We start from the raw sequence: 19,398 nt of genomic DNA, 5'->3' as shown, positions 1-19,398 counted from the left end.
TTCAACCGTGATGCTCCAGACCATGCTGACAAGCACGGAGGGCCAAGAGCTTGAAATCCAGAGGCCTGGGCTGGAGAGATGGCTTAGCGGTTAAGCGCTTGCCTGTGAAGCCTAAGGACCCTGGTTCGAGGCTCGGTTCCCCAGGTCCCACGTTAGCCAGATGCACAAGGGGGCGCACGTGTCTGGAGTTCGTTTGCAGAGGCTGGAAGCCCTGGCGCGCCCATTCTCTCTCTCTCCCTCCATCTGTCTTTCTCCCTGTGTCTGTCGTTCTCAAATAAATAAATAAAAAATTTTTAAAAATATTAAAAAAAAAAAAGAAATCCAGAGGCCTCTGTTGTAGTCAGCTTCAAGTTGCTGGGATGAGCATTCAAACCAGGCACAGTTTATCAGGGGAAGGGATTAATTTCAAGCTTACAGATCCAGGGGAAAGTTCCATCTGTGGCAGAAGAAGCTGTCTCCATACATCCAAGCAGAAGGGGGAAAAAAAAAAAAAATAAGACAGATGAGCCAGCAAACATCAAACATCACCAGCCAGGAAACACCAAAAGGGACAAGCACAAAACCAGCAGCAACATGAGCCCAGAGCTCAAACTGGGCCTTTTACCTTTGGGCTGAAAAATAATATCTGCCTCCAAATACAAGGTAGGGCTGGATTCCAGGATCTGCCCCTAGTGACGCCTCCTCCAGCCAGGCAGCTAGACACTCAACTTACAGGCTTTAGTAAAACACCTGCGTCTATAGGGGACATGCATTCAAACTACCACAGATTTTAAGCTCAGGGACTCCAGGCGTCCTCTGTGGTTGAAATTACCATATTCCCACAGGAAATCATAACATATTCTCTACAGAAACTGATGAGAGTATAAGTCCCTTTTCTACTTCCCTTCATAAGGAACATATAAGCAGTCAAGTTTACAGCCACCCAAGTGGAAATGAGAAATTTTTCCCTAGAGAAAATCAAAAGTCTAAGAAAATTCCTCATGCTTATGGAAAGAGCTGGAAGTTCCCCATTGCCTTACAACAGCCTTCTACAGGCCTCCAGGAAGAAACCCACATCAGTAAGTCCTTCTATTACTTTTATACTCACCAATTAAAGAAAACTGAGCCAAAAGTCCTCAAATACTCAAGAATAGTGGCTATCATGAAACATAGAAGAATTCAAAATAACAAGAAAAAGAAACTTGGAAAAAAAAGAGTAGAGAGCAGAAAAAAAAAAAAGAAAGAAAGAAAGAAAAAAGAAACAACCAATGAAAGCTATAATTAATATCTTCAGAGTGGTAAGAAAGGACATAACAATCCTGATTCAAGAACATGTTGTTATTACTTAGAAGGAACATAGAAATATGAAAACTGGCATGAAGAATTTAAAAATGGTGGCAGTGATTGAAAATGTGATGAAGGTCTGGGAAACAAAGTTAAGGCAAACCTCCGTAAAAGCTATGGGATTCTCGCATTGGCTGTCAATGGGAAAGAAGAAGTTTCTTCTTCCCATTAGGGAAGGGCTTAGATTTTAGTTAGCAGGTTTTGAATTCAAATTGACCTCATTTAACAGAATAGATGTCCTACATATGCAATTAGAATCCTGGGGAATTGCTGATAAACTAATTAAGTCTTCTCTGTAATATTTATAACAAAAGGAGCAATTCCTCATCCTCCTTAACTCTATCTTTGATATATTCTCAGAGGCAATTAATATCTTCAACTCTTCTTCAATTTCTCCCCCATTTACTCCCTGGCTTCTAAGCACTAAGCAAATATATTTTCATTTTCAGTGTTAGGTGTTATCTGTTGGCTTCTTCCTTTAGAAAATTATGATTTAGATAGCTCACCATGTCATTTCCCCTTGACTATACATCACTGAGTTACAAGTTTAAAATTCAACTGAATCCTTAAATAGTGTCCATCACTCCCAATACTGGAAATCCTACTGGCTTTACTCCAGAACCATTTAGAAGGCATGACAGGGTCATAATGTTTATAGACAAGGGACTGACTTGCCAAGTGCTATCATTCCTGAACACTGTCAGAAACATCCAGGGTTAAATTTCCTCATTGGAGGAGAAAGACCAAAGAGATGATAGGATGAATCTTCTCAGACCTTTAGAGCACAAGATAATAGAAATGCCTTAGCTCAAGGGCGTATTTCTTCCTAACACCCCCCTGACTGAAGCATTCTGCCTGGCCATCCTGGAAGCAGTTCAGCTGTGGCTTACAGGTTATTAAGTACCAAGGCTGGTGGAATTTCTGAAGTACTTCCAGAAAACCTTATTATTTTATGTGAGCCTTTGGTATAATCATTGCATAGAGGGTTGGAAAAAGCCATTTTCCAAGTGAAATCGGGGACATTTCCAGCTCCAAAAAATACTCAATATATTAAAGACTTTCTACACCTGGAGGGATGCGGCAGGGAGAACTGAGACAGCATATTGGGCAAGTAGCAAAAGAAAGTGTATTCCCCATACCCAAGAGACTCAACAAGCTTGTCTCTCACTGCGGCCCAGTGACAGGAGACAGCTCAGCTTCGTTGCCTTTGTTCACCCAGCTCTTCCTCCCTTTCCAGAGATGGATGACTCCCAATCCCACCACTGGTGCTGTGGCAGTAGATGCTGCTGGACCTGGGAGGGGCCCGTGTTCATCATTATCCTCACAGTAGAAAGGGGAGTGCGGATGATAAAGTATCAAATACCAGGTTGTGCTTGCTCGCAAAGCCTGATGGCCTGGGTTCGATTCCCCATTTACCCACATAAAACTAGATGCACAAAGTGGTGCATGCATCTGGAGTTCATTTGCAGTGGCAAGAGGTCCTGGCATTCTCTGTCTCTCTCTCTCTCTCTCACTCTCTCCTTGAAAATAAATTAATAATTTTTTTTCGAGGTAGGATTTCATTCTAGCTCAGGCTGACCTGGAATTCACTACGTAGTCTCAGGATGGCCTCGAACTCATGTTGATTCTCCTACCTTTGCCTTCCGAGTGCTGGGATTAAGGCGTGTGCCACCACACCTGGCCCAATAAAATATGTTTAAAAAAACAAGTAGAAGTGGCCATGTATATTGACACACGTCTTTAATCCCAGCACTTGGTGGAAGGCAGAGGTGGGAGGATCACTGTGGGTTCAAGGCCAGCCTGGGACTACATAGTGAATTTCAGGTCAGCCTGAGCTAGTGTGAAACCCTACCTCAGGGAGGAAAAAAAAAAAAGGTAGAAGAAAGTCTAGGTTGTAAAGTTTTAAACATTTGCAGTCAAATGCTCTACCACTGAGCTATATCTCAAGTTGTAAACATTTGTAATACCTCTACTAACATAGTTGAAAATAACTTTGTTTTTAGCTTTGAAAGTTAATTTGGTAAATTATGATACTTCTATATTACTCACTGAATTAATTTGAGGAAAGATAAAATATTTTGCAATTCCTGAGTATAGAAACTCCTTGAACTTTTTAAAATTTAGAGAGTAATGGTTAAACCATTCAGGTATAAAATTCCTCATGGCACTGAACTCCCTTTTACAGAAATGTTTTAACATTATACTTTTAGAGCTTTGGGCACTGGATGGCCAAATATTTTGGGTATTTTGGCCAGTTTTTTGTATTTTTATTTATTTATTTGAGAGAGAGAGAATGGGCACACCAGGGCCTTTAGACACTGCAAACTCCAGACACAAGCATGTGCCACCTGTACATCTAGCATACCTAGATGGGGAATTGAACCTGGGTCCTTAGGCTTCACAGGGAAGCACCTTAACCACTAAGCAATCTCTCCAGCCCACAGTTTTTAATGTTATACCATTTATTAGACATTTACTAGAGGTCTCAAGGTTTTCATTAGGGTAGTACAGGAGTTAGACAAAGTGTTTTAAGCCACATTCATATATCCATAATTGGTCAGTGAAGTCACGTCCTTAATCACTCATTGGGTTCACTCTATAAGTGTTACATATGGTCAGTGGGTTTCTTGAATAAGATGACCTAGATAACTTAGATCTTTCCTGCCATTAAGAACCAGTTGATGTGACACAGTGAAATAGCCAACAAAGTGTTCAAGCTAGTTAATGCTGGAAAACATCACTGGCATGCTCCAACCATTTAGATCCTGTTGTTTGTATTACCTTGGTAGGACACTCATCCTCGGTTGTGTAAACAGAGACTTTTGTTTTCCAAACCCTACAAATGAATCACTGTTGATGATAATACAGACAAACCCTCTGTTTTCAGTGCATTGTTTAGTCCTCCGTAAATGTATTCATGTTTTCTGAGTGGAATGTACAAGATCTGCCATCTCAACACCAGATGCCACCCTGTCCTTTACTATAAGTCACTACTGCTCACTGTGGCCAAGCTGATGTCTAATAAGTATTGTCAATATGCAAAAAAAAAAAAAAGTTTTTATTTATAGTGTAGCTAGTCTGAAGTTTTTAAGGAACCCAGTCTCTGTGGATAGATTTTGTAAACTGCTAATATTGTTACCCAAACCTATGGTGTTTGAATACTAAATTATCTTTATAGTGGGTATTAGAAATCCTTTGAACTCCTTAGATTAAATTTTAATGAGACAAGGACTGAAATCAAAATAGTGAGGCTCTTGTGAGATTCTGTCAGTATTGTATATATGGACAGGATTTCTTGATGATAACATTTACAAAAGATCTTGTTTTTATAAATGTACCTTGGGGCTGGAGAGATGGCTTAGCAATTAAGGCACTTGTCTGTGAAACCTAAGGACTCATGTTTGATTCTCCAGGTCCCAGGTAAGCCAGACACACAGTGACACAAGTTCACAATGCCACACATGCACACAAGGGGGTGCAAAGCAGCTGGAGTTTGATTACAGTGGCTGGAGGTCCTGGTGCACCAATTTTGGATCTCTCTCTCTCTCTCATAAAAAAAAGGACAGTCTGTTGAGCTTGCCTCAAAAAAAAATGTATCTTAATGTACCTATTACTGGATTACCACTAACATAAAGAAGATACATTTTTAATCCCAGCACTCGGGAGGCAGAGGTAGGAAGATCACCGAGAGTTCAAGGCCACCCTGAGACTCCATAGTGAATTCCAGGTCAGCCAGGGCTAGAGTGAGACCCTACATCAGAAAAAAAAAAAAAAAAAAAAAGATACATTTTTGTCTTGTATGAAAACATGAATGCAAGAGAATAATTTTAAACTACATGAGTTAGGGACTATTATATTGGAGAAAAATGGCAAAATATTCAAACCATTCAGTCTCACTAGAATTTATGTGGGTGGGGGGCATGTGTGTCCCATGCATGAGTAGGGAGGTTGGAAAACATCTTCGGGTGCTGGTCCTCGCCTTCCACTTTGTTTGAGGCAGGGTCTCTAGTTTTCGTGTTCACAGCTGTGTTTAGGATAGCTGACCCGTGAGCTTCTGGGAAGTTTTCCTGCACCAACTAGAATTTTAGGTGATTGCCACACAGCACGATTTTACGTGGGCTTTGGGAATCCAAACTCAGGCACTCATACTTATACAGCAAATGCTTCACCCACTTAACCGTCTCCCTTGTTTGAATTTTCATACATTGAGACTGACTTATACATATAAAATTAACAATGCCAATATTCAAGGTAAAGTGAGAAAATGAAACTTTTTGATTTTTTAAGAATTAGTCTCTGTTGCAGTCTGGGTCGCATTGCTGGCAGAAATCACCCAACCAAGAGCAGCTTCTGGGAAAAAGAGGTTTATTTGGCTTACAGGCTTGAGGGGAAGCTTCACAATGGCAGGGGAAAACGATGGCATGAGCAGAGGGTGGACATCACCCCCTGGCCAACATAAGATGGACCACAGCAACAGGAGGGTGTGCCAAACACTGGCATGGGGAAACTGGCTATAAAGCCCATAAGCCCGCCCCCAACAATACACTCCCTCCAGGAGGCATTAATTCCCAAATCTCCATCAGCTGGGAACCTAGCATTCAGAACACCTAAGTTTATGGGGGACACCTGAATCAAACCACCACAGTCTCTATTATTTTTACATTACTACTTTACTTATTTTTATTTTATTTTATTTACTTATTGATTTTTATTGACAATTTCCATAATTGTAAACAATATTCCATGGTAATTCCCTCCATTCCCCCCACACACACGCTCCCCTTTGAAACTCTACTCTCCATCATACACCCTCCCCATCTCAATCAGTCTCTCTTATTTTGATGTCATGATCTTTTCTTCCTATTATGATGGTCTTATGTAGGCAGTATTAGGCACTATGAGGTCAAGGATATTCATGCCATCTTCTGTCTGGAAGAGCATGTTGTAAGGAGTCCTACCCCTCCTTTAGCTCTTACATTCTTCTGCCACCTCTTCTGCAATGGACACTGAGCTTTGGAAGGTGTGATAGAGATATTTCCATGCTGAACATTCCTCTGTCACTTCTTCTCAGCACCATGGTGCCTTCTGAGTCATCCTAAGACCACTGCCATCTGAAAAGAGAAGGTGAGACCAAAAGTGAGAATAGCATTAATATAAGGGTATGAACGTTAAAAGAGGTGCTTACTTGGTACTGGCAAGCATAGTATATACATTTAGCCAGATAGCAGCAGACGTTATACCCCTTAGGGCTCATGACTACCCCTGTTGTAGGTTTTCAGTATCAGGTATGTATTCCCTCCCATGGAGCGGGCCTCCAGTCCAATTAGAGGGTTGTTGGTTTCCCCCATAACAGATGTGCCAATATAGCATCCATTGGCTCATTTGGCCTGGCTGGCCAAATATAAGGCTTGCAGTGTCCACTGTTGGGTATCTTCACTGGTGATTTCTCTCTCTCCCATTGAACTGCATGGAGCATGGCTTAAAAAAAAAATAACTTCTGGCTTTATTTACTCTACTTTGTACTTTTTAAAGGCATACTACTATTTCATCTTTTATTTTTGCTGTTTTGGGGGTTTTTTTGTTAAAATTGTCATTAATTTGTAATGTTCCACTTAAATAAAAATAGGACTTAAGTGTTTGGGAAATAGCTTAGCAGTTAAAGGCATTTGCTTCCAAAACCTGCAAGTCTGGTTTCAATTCCTTAGTACCCATGCAAAGCCAGACACACAAAGTGCTACATACATCTGGAGTTCGTTTGCAGCAGTAAGAAACCCTGGAATGCCTATGCTTTTATTGTCATTCTCTCTCTCTCCCTCCCCCCCAACCCTCTCTCTATCTCTGTCTCTCTCTCTCTCTCTCACATACAAATAATAAATAAAAATATTTTCAAAGAGAAATTGAATTTTTAAAGTTGTTTTGGGATGTAAAGTATAATTTATGACTTAAAATTATTTTCTTTTTTTTTTTTCTGAGGTAGAGTCTCACTCAAGCCTAGGATGACCTGGAATTCACTATGTAGTCTCAGGGTGGCCTTGAATTCACTGTGATCCTGCCTCCTAAGTGCTGTGATTAAAGGCATGTGCCACCATGCCCATCATTTAACACAAATTCATTTTCACTTTTCTTTTTTAATAAGTAAAGTAAATTTGTCATAAATGACTTATATAATTAAATGCTTTATTAAATATTTGACCATTATTTATTAACTTCATAATTTATTTATTAATTTAATAATTAGTTAAATAATTTCCAGGCTTCCTGTACACTTATTTCTCATGAGCAGTATGTGGAAACACATTGTTCTACCCTGCTATTTCCAATTATTTAAAAGTTAAATTAGGGTTGGAGAGATGGCTAAAGCTCTTGCCTACAAAGCCTAAGGACTAGGTTTTAGTTCCCTAGTACCTATGTAAAGCCAGATGAACTAAGTGGCCCTTGCATCTAAAGTTTATGTGCAGTGGCAGGAGGCTTTGGCTCTCTCTTTCTCTCTCTCTCTCTTTTTCTCTCTCTCCAATAAATAGAAGCTAAATTAATATTGATGAGGAATTTATAAGATGTATATTGTATTTCTTTTGCTGGATGTTACAAACAACTATACACTTAAAACTGGCCTGTTAAGACCTGATTGTGTCCAAGAATAAAGAAGAAAATGATGTTTTGAAGAAAAGAAAAATAACTTTCTTCCATCTCATTCAGCCCTCCATGCTCAAACAAACCTTGGAGAAGCCAGTGTTATGACCTATTGCTAACTAACTAGGAAGCATTCACAAGAGCCAAATCAGTCATGTCCTGGGTAATCTGATTTTAAATGGAAATTTCTCTGTGATGCATGGTTTAATGATGGAAACAAAATCAGGCCCCCTCTGAAAGCTCTCAGCCCTTGGCTACCTGAAGTCAGATTTTAACCACAAAAGAATGATTGATTGGGCAATGGATATGGTTATTAGCCTAATTGAGTCGTGTGTGTGGGTGTGTGTGTGTGTGTGTTCAAAACATCACTTTCTATCTCTCAATCATTATTTATCAATGATGTTTTTAAAAAATGAATGGAGGGGTGGAGAAACATCTCAGCAGTTAAAGGCACTTGCTTGCAAAACCTTTCATAAACTAGGGTTCAATTCCCCAGTACCCATGTAAAGCCAGATGCACAAAGTGGTGCATGTTTCTGGAGTTTTCTTGTAGTGGCAGGAGACTCTGAAGGATCATACTCACTCTCCCCCACCTGTGTGTGTGTGCTCTGTGTGTGTGTGTTGGTGTGTGTCACCCTCTCAAATATATATATATTTTTAATATATATATATTAAATATATATAATTTTAAAAAGGAGTGGTACATGTGTCTGAAGAAAGAATGGGACTTGCCTTCCTTGACAATGACCTAAGTCCCAGTCTGTTCACTTCACTCCACCCCCTAGTTCTTTCTTCCTCTCCCTCTGTTTCCCTCTGCAGATCCTTGGACCTCCAGATGGTGACACAACTCAGGTGATTCTGCTTTGATCTGCTTAAATGGTCAGTGTAGGTAACACTTGGGAACTCCAACATGGAAAAGAGAAAACAGACTTTCCCCTCCCTTCAAACTGCCTTTCTTACAGCAGAGGAGGCTTGATGTGGATGCAGATTGGCTTTGCATGGGACACGATGATGATGGGTGTGGAGGCAAGGCATGCGTGTTTTCACATGACACACAGCCATGAAGATGCATGTAGTGACAGGAAATTGTGGGTCTCACCCACATTCCATTTTGTAGTGATGTGATACACTCTCAATGCCAATCTCAATGTACAAGGGTCTAGAATAACTGCAAACAGTGTGCTTAGAGCACAGCCCTTGTAGCCAAGAGCAAAATTCAGTAAGGCTACGTCATAACCTTTTAGGAAAATCAGACTTCTAGTTTCAGTAATCCCTTGCCGTAGCTGCAAAGCAAACACAACTACTTTGAGCCTAGTCCCAGCTCAGGTGGAAGAAAAGATACAGCAAGTCTGGAGAACTATCTCAGCAGTTAAAGGCACTTGCTTGCAAAGCCTTAAGGCCTGAGTTTGATTCCCCAATACCCACATAAAGACAGGTGCACAAAGCAATATATGTGTCTGGAGTTTGTTTGCAGTGGCACCAGGTCCTGGCATGCCCATTGTCGTTCCTCTGTCTCTCTACATGCAACATGAATAAATAAAACTTGAAAATTAAAATGACACAGCCCACAAACACCTTGAGTGTAGTCCTTAATTTCTAAGTTCACCTTGTGAGTGCCTCGGCTTATGACATAATCAGTTCCTCACTGTACTCCACACCTCCATCCAGATGCCTTCTCAAAGATAAATTGTGTGTCCTCAGAATACATTTTATTAGTCATTAAAGTCTAATTAAATCACTGAATTTTAATACATTGTACTTTCCAAGGTTCAATGGACTTCAAAAATGCTATCGACCTGTACTAAATGAGCCAAAATATTAGCATTCGTAGATGCATTCATTTCAGTATGTAAGGCTTCAACAACAACAAAAAAATCCCTTCTGGGAACAATGCACTTTAGCCTGAAGACTGGGATGCTTTAATGAGGCCACCTCAACAACATCCACTGATACTACCCAGCAGTATGCCTTTTTTTTTTTTTTTTTTTGGTTTTTCGAGGTAGGGTCTCACTCTGGCCCAGGCTGACCTAGAATTCACTATGGAGTCTCAGGGTGGCCTCTAACTCACAGCAATCCTCCTGCCTCTACCTCCTGAGTGCTAGGATTACCCAGCAGTATTTCCTAAGTGGGCATACCTTTTGAACCACTGCAGAGGTGTAGAGAGAGCTGGTATAAGTCTTCTCAGGCCTCAGGGGAATCACCTGTAGTACAAAAAGAAATAATCTAATATCCCAGGGAAAAATGCTGGGAAAGCTCCCACAGCGGCACAGAATTCTACTAGAGCGACAGGAACTTGTGACGTAGACCAATACCCTTCAGGTGAGACTAACATGTGGCTTCTAAAGGTTTGGATGTGAAAAGTGGGCACATCAGGGAAGGGGGCGTGGAGCAAAGTACAGGAATACTGGTGGGCAGGACCCAGTGAAGGAAGGTGAACCTTCTCCATTGGGTGGCTCAGGATACCTAGCGCCCATGTGAAGCAACAGGTGTGGCAAGTGTGTACCTATAGCTCCACCACTGGGGAGGCAGAAACAGAGAGTCTCTGGGGTTCACCAGCTAGCTGGGCTAGCTAAATTGTGCCCTATGTTAAGAGAGAGACCCTATCTTAAAGAATAGGGTGGGAAGCTGGGTATGGTAGCACATGCCTTCAATCCCAGCACTTGGGAGGCAGAGGTAGGAGGATCACCATGAGTTTGAGGCCACCCTGAGACTCCATGGTGAATTCCAGGTCAGCCTGGACTAGAGTGAGACCCTACCTTGAGAAAAACAACAACAAAACTCACAAAAACAAACAAAGAATAGGATGGGAAACAACTGAGGAAGAACTCGAGGACACAGAGCTGGGGCCCAGGCCTTAGCTATCATAAGTTATGACCTCTATGCAACTATTACAAGCCATGACTTCTCAGGGACTCTGAAGAAGAGCTTGACTAAAAGCTAAGGTTCTGAACATTTTGTAATTCTACAAGGCTGACAGAGGGGTGGCTGATCTAAGAGGAGAGGTCCATAAACTGTAGAATAGGACCTGTGAGTTTCTCTCTGAGGCTGATTGAGAGCCACCATTGGGTGGTACTAGAGTGGTTACATGGCCTGGCCTGCTTGGAGATGGCAGTAACAGAACAAAGATGTAGTAGTGATGCCAAGTAGTTGAGGCAGAAGCTAAGAAAGGAAAGATGGGAGTCTGGAACCTGGGCCTTGATGTAAGGAAAGCACAAAGCACACTCCACCTACTGTGACTATGCAAGAGAATGGGAAACAACTCTATTAGCTTTAGCTAAGAGGAGCAGTGACAAGTGTAAATCTTTAGCCCTTACCTCACTTTACAGACAGAGAAACTGGACATCATGGACTGCCTCTGTGGCAGAGCAGATCCAGGGCTCTATATTCCAGGTCTCCTGTTCAGCCTTACAGGGCTGTGTGCCCCTTCAAAGGATGCCTTCAGAGAAATGGTTCAGTGGGTAAAGTGTTGCTATACAGACTTGAGGACCTGAGTTCAAATCCCTAGCACCCATGTAGAACACCAGGCATGGCAAGTATGTGCCTGTAATCCCACCATTAGGGAGCCAGAAACAGAATCTCTAGGGTTCACTGGCTAGGTAGGTTAGTTAAATTGTGATCTATGGGAAGAGAGAGACCATATCTTAAAGAATAAAGTGGAAAAACAATTGAGAAAGAGCTCAAGGACATCAACCTCGGGCTCCATATGCTTGTGTAAAAACATGCACCCATACTTATGAACATGGACATGCATGCACACCACACACAGAGAGAAAGAGAGAGGTTTTCTTCTCACTGGCCCGTCCTCCCAGAAGAGTTCATTGGCCTTTCTCTTGCTTATCTATCATAGAGATGATGAATTTCATACTGCGATTGTTTGATAGGGTGTCATTCACTTGCTGTGCAGTAGCTCCATTGCAGGAATCCCACCTGCACTATTTATTGCTGGGTCCCCATCACATAAGCAGAGTGAATGGCAGGGCAGGCTCAGTAGATGTTTAGAGAAAAAACAAATGAGTGAGTAAATGGATAGATGAACAATTGAAGTCTATAGGTACCAGACATGGCTTACAAAGATTTTTTTCCCCATATCCTAGACAAGAAGAATTAATTTTGAATTGTGTTATTGTTAAAGTTGTAAGAAGAAAAGGGAGCCTTCAAAGACTTTTGTTGTTGTTGTTTATCCTAGGTCTAGGAACTGTACCCAAAGCCTTACACACAGGGGCGGGAGGCAACTGCTCTACCACTAATCTGCATTCCAATCCTACCCATGAAGGTTGTATTACAACCCTACAGGAAATAAAAGCATCAAAATAAAAGGTGATTTAAATGTCTGTAGCATATTCCATTTTCCACAATTAATTGAGATGACCACAAAATGAATGAAAGTACACACACACACACACACACAGAGCTGGAGAGAGAGAGAGAGAGAGAGAGAGAGAAACATCTAGGGTTGGAGAGATGGCTTAGTGGTTAAGACACCTATGAAGCCTAAGGACCTAGGTTCAATGCTCCGGATCCCATGTAGGCCAGATGCACAAGGTGACACATGCATCTGGAAAGTCCCTGGAGTGCCTTTCTTTCTCTCCCTCTATCTCTTTCCCTTTCTCTGTCTGTAATAAATAAGTTAGTTCAGGAAAAATTATATGTCTCTGGCCTCTAATTTTCATTTCTCTGGGTTACCTATCATCCTCTAAGTTCCCAATTCAACACATTATTTTAACTGGGGATTCTGTTAATCAAGTCTGATTGAGTATAGGATTTGGTAGTACTTATCACAGGACCACAGCTCACAAAACTGAAGGAAAATATTCAATAGGAACAAGACATTCAATACTTCTAGGTAGGTTCCCAGTATGGCCTATGTACCCTTTCCAGACCCGGTTTGACTCTGCATAACTTTAAATGCCAGCTCTTCGTTATTGGTGGCCCTTTCTCTTCTTTTCCTTTCTTTCTTCTTGTTTCTTTGTGTTTGGGCTTCTGAGACAGTCTTTCTATGCAGCCTGGGTGGGTTTCAAACTCATCCTCCTGTCTCTGCAGCTAGGGCACTGGGATTACAGTTAGTATTATCATGTCAGGCCCAACAGGTCAGGTGTCTCGGGTGATGACTGAACAGAAAATGCACATTGAAAGCAACTTCTTCCTTGTGCTTCTCTCTCAGCTCCTAGAAAGGACTCCAGGCCTATCCCCTTCCATTAATCACTACTCATGCTCATCAGCTATGCCAGATCCTAAGACCACCCCAGTGGACAGAAGAGAAGGGTCTGTTTCCTGTAAAAAAAAAAAAAATCTATGAATCCTTTTAAAATAAAGCACAACAGGGAAGAAGAGATGGCTTAGCAGCTAAAGCAATTGCCTGCGAAGCCCAAAAACCCATGTACAGCTTCCCAGATCCCATGAAAGCCATATGCACAAGGTGATGTATGCATAGGGTTGCATGTTCACACAAGGTGGTACATGCACCTGGAGTTCTATTACAGTGGCTGGAGGCCCTGACATACCAATTCTCTCTCTCTCTCTCTCTCTCTCTCTCTCTCTCTCTCTCTCTCTCTCTCTCTCTCTGTGTGTGTGTGTGTGTGTGTGTGTGTGTGTGTGTGTGTGTCTGTCTGTCTGTCTGTCATAAAAAGTCCACTCTGTTGGGCTTATCTCAAAAATAAAAGAAAGAGTGAGAGAGAAAGAAAGAAGGGAGAGGAGCTGCTATAATATGTTAAATCCTCTCTGTGGGAAAATCCTTGGGAAATTACTATGCAAATATGCTATGCAAAACACAGTATTATAGGACGTGAGATGGAAAACGCAAGCTGAGCACCCTTTCAAGCATGTTGTAGCATGAGCCGCTGAGAAACGTCCAGGCAGTGGCATGATGCTTACCTCAGCGTTTCATATAAACATGTGAACATAGCTCACCTCAACAGGGCTTAGATACGAGAAGTCCACATCGTGTTCCACTGTGGGGAGGTTTATCCGGAGTGTGTCAAGCCTTGTGGATATGAAAGTTCTGGAGAGCCCTGTACTCCCGAGCTGATGTGTGCTAGCTTCGGTCTGCAGGCTGCAGCTTCCCTGTGAAATGAGCCTTCTTTCAGGAAAGAGGCTGACTTGAATGAACCTAAGTCACATCACCCACTTCCCACGTGCTCGGAACCTACTCCTGGGTCCTCATTAAAGTGATCGGCCTCTCCATCTTGCTCCAGACAGAGAACCTTGCCTAATTCTACCACCTCAACTCCTACCTTGCCACTCTGTTTCTACAGAATCTAAGCACGATCCTGCTCTTCTCAGCCATCCAGAGTCCTGACAGATTTCATATCGATGGCAGAGATGAGAACTTCAACAGGGCCATCTGACTAGGTCTCCAAATCCTACTTCCTCCGGAACTCCCGATTACCATACTCTACCTCAGCACCCTAGAATGAGTCACTCTGGTGCTGATCATTCCAGAGTCCCCTCTTATTCACCAACCTTTTATCCTGGAAGTACCACTGGTGCCTACTCCCCCTGTGGGGGCAGAGCCCACCTGATCCCAACCTGACTCATCAAGCCATGCTGAGGATACCTGTGTGGCAGGAACACCCCATCCCTGTGCAGCTGAACATGAGTGAGGGCTAGAAAGACAGGAAGCACTTGTGGCCATCACTGTAGCCACAGAATGCTTTCCCACATAAATAAGCCTCTATAAGCCTATGCAACTCTGACGGGCAGAGTTCATGACGAAAATAGTAATGACAATGTCCCCATGTTACCTAACATAAGCAATGAAGAACCCTTGATCAAGCCACTTGTTGCAACTTTGAAACTGGTGTAACGTGGTTCTACAGCCAAGGCTATCCAAAGGAAGTGTGTGCTATGCAATCTATCTACGAACTTTGTGCAGTGGAGGGAAGGTCCTGAGCCCCACTCCCTATGAACAGGGACTCTAGGCCTAACATCATGTGGCAACAGGGACAACGTGACCGAAGAGCTTAATGACTCTCAAAGTGTTTTCTCTAGAAGAGCATCACCTCTTCTCAGGTACCACCCAGCCCTGATGAAATGAAAAGGCTGGGAGTGGTGCTCTCATGTGCTTCAACAAGCCCTTCAAGGGTCTCTAATGCCCGCAAAGGTGACTGTACTGAAAGGTGTTAAAATAATGCAGATGTTCACTAACAATCCTTGAAATTCTGGTTTGATCTGGGATAAGTGGGGTCTGGACAATGTATTTAAGAAAATCATTGCCTGGGAAAATAGCTTAGTGGATAAGTGCTTGCCTTGCAGGTACGGAGACTGGAGTTTGATCCCCAGGTCCTATGCAAAACGTCAGGAGTAGTGGTATGTACTGGGAAGTAGTGACAAGAGGTTCCTTGGAGTTTGCTGACATGCTTTTAAGTTCCCATCAGTGAGACACCATGTCTCTAAAGGAGGTGATTGCCTACCTGAGGACGATACCCAAGGTTGTCTTCTGGCCTGAGCACACACAAGCACACATGTGCATGCACACTCACATACAAATATGCGATGCATACACTAGACATGCACACACCCACAAAATTTCCCAAGGTATGATGTCATACACCTTCCCAACACTTGGAGAAAGAAATCAGAGGATGGCTTGAAGTTCAAAGCTGGCCTGAGCTAAATAGTGAGACCCTGCCCAGAAAACAAGCAAAACAAAGAAACCCGAGAAATCTCCAAGGCAATCCTGACAGTCAGCTACTGTTCAGAGCATCACCTGCCACTGCAGGCTCCTTTTGAGCCCAACATGAAGCTTCACTCCTGCCCTGTCCCTGCCCATCCTGTCTTGCCTCTCTACCCCATAAGCAGCCCCATCTGCTCTTGATTTGCACGGTCAACCCCTGCAGAACAGACTGGCCAGGCTTGGCAGAGGCACCATCCCATTTTCCATAAATGTCAAGCTTCTTGTTACTAGCATTATTTTTGTGTTAGTTACGGCTGTTTGGAATCATCATCAAATCAAATCAGGAGATTTTATGGGCTTGCTATGAAGTTCTATCTGAATGTCTGCCACTGTCCCTGAGGGCCTAGTTAGCAAAGTCACATCTGCTATCTAGACAAAATGCTGGAGCCAAATAAGAGAAAGTGGGGCCTGAGAAATCGAAGAGCGTGACAACTGAACCTTGGTCAAATCCACCAACTGTGTTCCTGTTCTTCATGGAAGTCCACTTAAAACCAACTGTTTGGGTTGTGTCCAGGGAACCAGCCAGGACCAGATGGTAGCCAATGGTCCTGAGGCCATGTCTTATGCTTCCTTGAAAAGCAGTGCTGCTTAACTTATAAGCATTGAGGATATTGTAAAGGACAGACTCCTTTTCAGAGCCACACCCAGTAATGGCAATAACCTGTTTTTGTATTGCTGGATTGAGAAAAATCCACAAAGAGAATCATGCTGCCCTCATTTCACTGAGAACAAATATAGGGTGTGCTTGTCAAGACCGTGCAGATATTCCTACCACCGTGGAAACTTTTTTTTTCACTTGGCCTAGAAGTAGTGCTTGGGGCTCAAATGAATCCCTCTGTTGTCACCTGCAGCCCAGTAGGGTCCACTGACTTACAGGCTGGGATCCCAGCCGGGGAATAGCTGTTTGGTACCAATTTTGCTGCAGGTAAATGCCCCATTCTCCTGAATGTGTTAACATCCCTGGCCTTCGAGCTTCTTCTCTGTGACCAGGAATCCGGGGGTGTCAAGACACAGGCCTTGATGCCTTGATTCCTGACCACATCTAGCCTCCCACACCGCTGCACTTCCTGGCAAAAGTTGGGTCCTTTGTTCTTGATTTGTGTTGTCATGGAAAGACTTAGATCTCCATTTCCAAATCTGGGTCACACCATCACTCTCTCAGTCCATCACCAGCCTTCCAAGGACCACCCTGCCTCCTCCAGTCTCTTCTTTTGTAACAGAAGGGGAGTTCTAAAGTGCCCTTTCCAAGTCTCCGCTGGCCATGGGAGGAATCCAGAGTGCTAATGCTGCATGACGAAGCAGCCTGAGCTATGCTCTCCTTTCACTGCCTTTGGCTCCACACACCTTGACTAGTAGCACTTACTCGGTCCTACTGACCACTGTCCATTCCTCCCAACAGCCTTTTCCTAGCTGACTTCTACTTGGCCTTCATACCTCATCAAGACAATCACTTCCCCAGAGAGAATATATATATGATTTTATTTATTTGAGAGACAGAGACAGATAGAAAGAGAAAGACAAACAGAATGAGTATGGGTGTGCCAGAGACTTCAGCCACTGCAAATGAACTCCAGACACATGTGCCACTTTGTGCATCTGGCTTTACATAAATACTGAGCAGTTGAACCTAGGTCATCAGGCTTTTAGGCTTGCCAAGCAAACAAGAGCCTTTAATTGCTAAACCATCTCTCCAGCCCCAGTTTCTCTCCCTCCCTCTCTCTCTCTCTCGCTCTCTCTCTCTCTTTAATACAGTCCAGGACTCTGGCCCATAGAATGCTGCCACCTACAATTAAGGTGTCTCTTCCCACCTCAATTAACCTAATCAAGATAATCCCCCACAGATAAGCTCAGAGACTAACCTAATCTAAGGAATCCCTCACAGATGAGTCATGGTCAAGTAGATAATGTACATAGACCATCACACCACCCTCACATTACGAGCATAGGATGAGGACAGCCCAGCCAGTCGTTAGCAATAGGGGGACTGGAGATCATTCCACTGTTAAAGGTTAAAGGAATGTCCACAAATTTCTCTCCCCTCAGGGATTAGGACCAAGAGGCATCTAGCAATTCCTACAGTTGGTCTGATCCCATTGGAACAAGAAAATGCTCTCTGAAGAATCATCTAGATCAGTGTTTCAAGGCTCAAAGACAGAATGGCTCCCTGCAGCTGACTCCTCCCAGAGGCCCCTCTAGGGCTTCCCTCTCCTAATGTAAGCAGGAGCAACCTGAGACCCCACCAACACACACTTGCACTCCCACTGCAATCTACCACCTTGCCTAACTTCCTCCTTTTCTCACTGTACTTACTTCATGGTGTTTCAATAGGATTCATGCGACAGTCCCAGATCTCAGCCCCCAACCTAATTGAAAGTACCAGACAACAAACATGGCCCCTCATTTTCACATTTCAAAGCAAAATAAGATATGTAGGTTTACCCTCTTAAAAATGGATTCATTATACATATTCAAAAATATTGATGTACATAAAGCAAAAAGCAAAAAATATAAGATAAAATATCAATACTCCACAGTATTAGTGTTTTTTGAAAGGAAAAAAAAAAGTAAGCCAGACTAAGCTCTGGTCAGTTCCTAAAGTCATGGTCCTAGATGTCCCATAAGAAGTCCTTTTGTTTAAAAAAACATCCTTATCCCTCCGCACATGACTTCTTTCTACTTCCTTCCCTGTAATACTTATACCTTCTTAGTAATAATTATTTGTAATTATTGCCAAGCATGGTGGTACATCCCTTTAATCCTAGCATTTGGGAGGTAGAAGCAGGAGGATTGCTGTGAGTTCGAGGCCACCTTGAGACTACATAGTGAATTCCAGGTCAGCCTGGGCTACAGTGAAACACTACCTTGAAAAAAAATTGTTATTATTATATGATTGTATATAATTTCCAATATAATAAAATTGTATATAATTCATAAATATTATGTAGTTGATGATGTACAATATGACTGAAGTGCTTATTTGATGGGCTTACTGCAGCATGATTCAATATATGGTAATTGATGGACGTACTTTTTACAGATCCTCCTTGGCCTTCTGTTTCCTGCAGTGGTTGACCCCCTGCCCTGTGCTGTCCTGGGCCAATCACAAAACCTTTCCCCCGTGATGCACTTTCTTCTCTTTCTCTCACCAAACTGCAATCTCTATGAGGATAGCAGAGGTCAGTTCTATCTGATTCACCACTGTAAAAAGTGCCCTCTGGGCACATCTGTTCACACTCTTCCTAACATGAGGACATTGCAATGTGCTGTTCTGTAGCCTGCCTTGTTCCTCAGCCCTAGGCAGTGGACATAGTTTCTTGTTGCTCTAAATAGCTTTGTTGTTAAGTGGCTGTTTTTCCACTGCATGGAAGTCATCACTTCATTTTTAATTATTTTTTAATTTTTAGAGAGAGAGAGAGAAAATTTGCATGCCAGGGCCTCAGCTACTGATATGGAACTCCAGACGCTTGCACCACCTAGTGGGCATGTGTGTCCTTGCACTTGCCTCACCTTTGTGTGATTGGCTTACAGGGGACCTGGAGAGTCGAACATGGGTCCTTAGGCTTTGCAAGCAAGTGCCTTAACTGCTAAGCCATCTCTCCAGCCCAGTCATCATTTCTCTAAGCTGGGACTGACCACTAACTATGACATGCTGTAAGACCAGATGATTATTACTCGTTTTATAATTCAAGGTACATTCATTCAGTCACTGTGCTCTGGGTGATAATGAAAGAACTCCCAGTGTAAATGTTGTAAATGCAAGAATTTTCTTACACC

At 42.7% G+C, this 19,398-nt stretch overlaps 1 pseudogene; it reads left to right on the top strand.

Annotated features, from left to right (window-relative positions):
- The first annotated feature begins 1,830 nt into the window (after nt 1–1,830).
- The window catches only part of LOC101602309, a 35,758-nt pseudogene continuing 18,190 nt past the window's right edge, over nt 1,831–19,398 (top strand).

This window comes from Jaculus jaculus, chromosome 1 (assembly GCF_020740685.1).
Source record: "Jaculus jaculus isolate mJacJac1 chromosome 1, mJacJac1.mat.Y.cur, whole genome shotgun sequence".
In the NCBI taxonomy this organism is placed as follows: Eukaryota; Metazoa; Chordata; class Mammalia; order Rodentia; family Dipodidae; genus Jaculus; species Jaculus jaculus.
The sequence above is the reverse complement of the archived record's forward strand: the minus strand, read 5'-3'. Positions and strand labels throughout refer to the sequence as shown.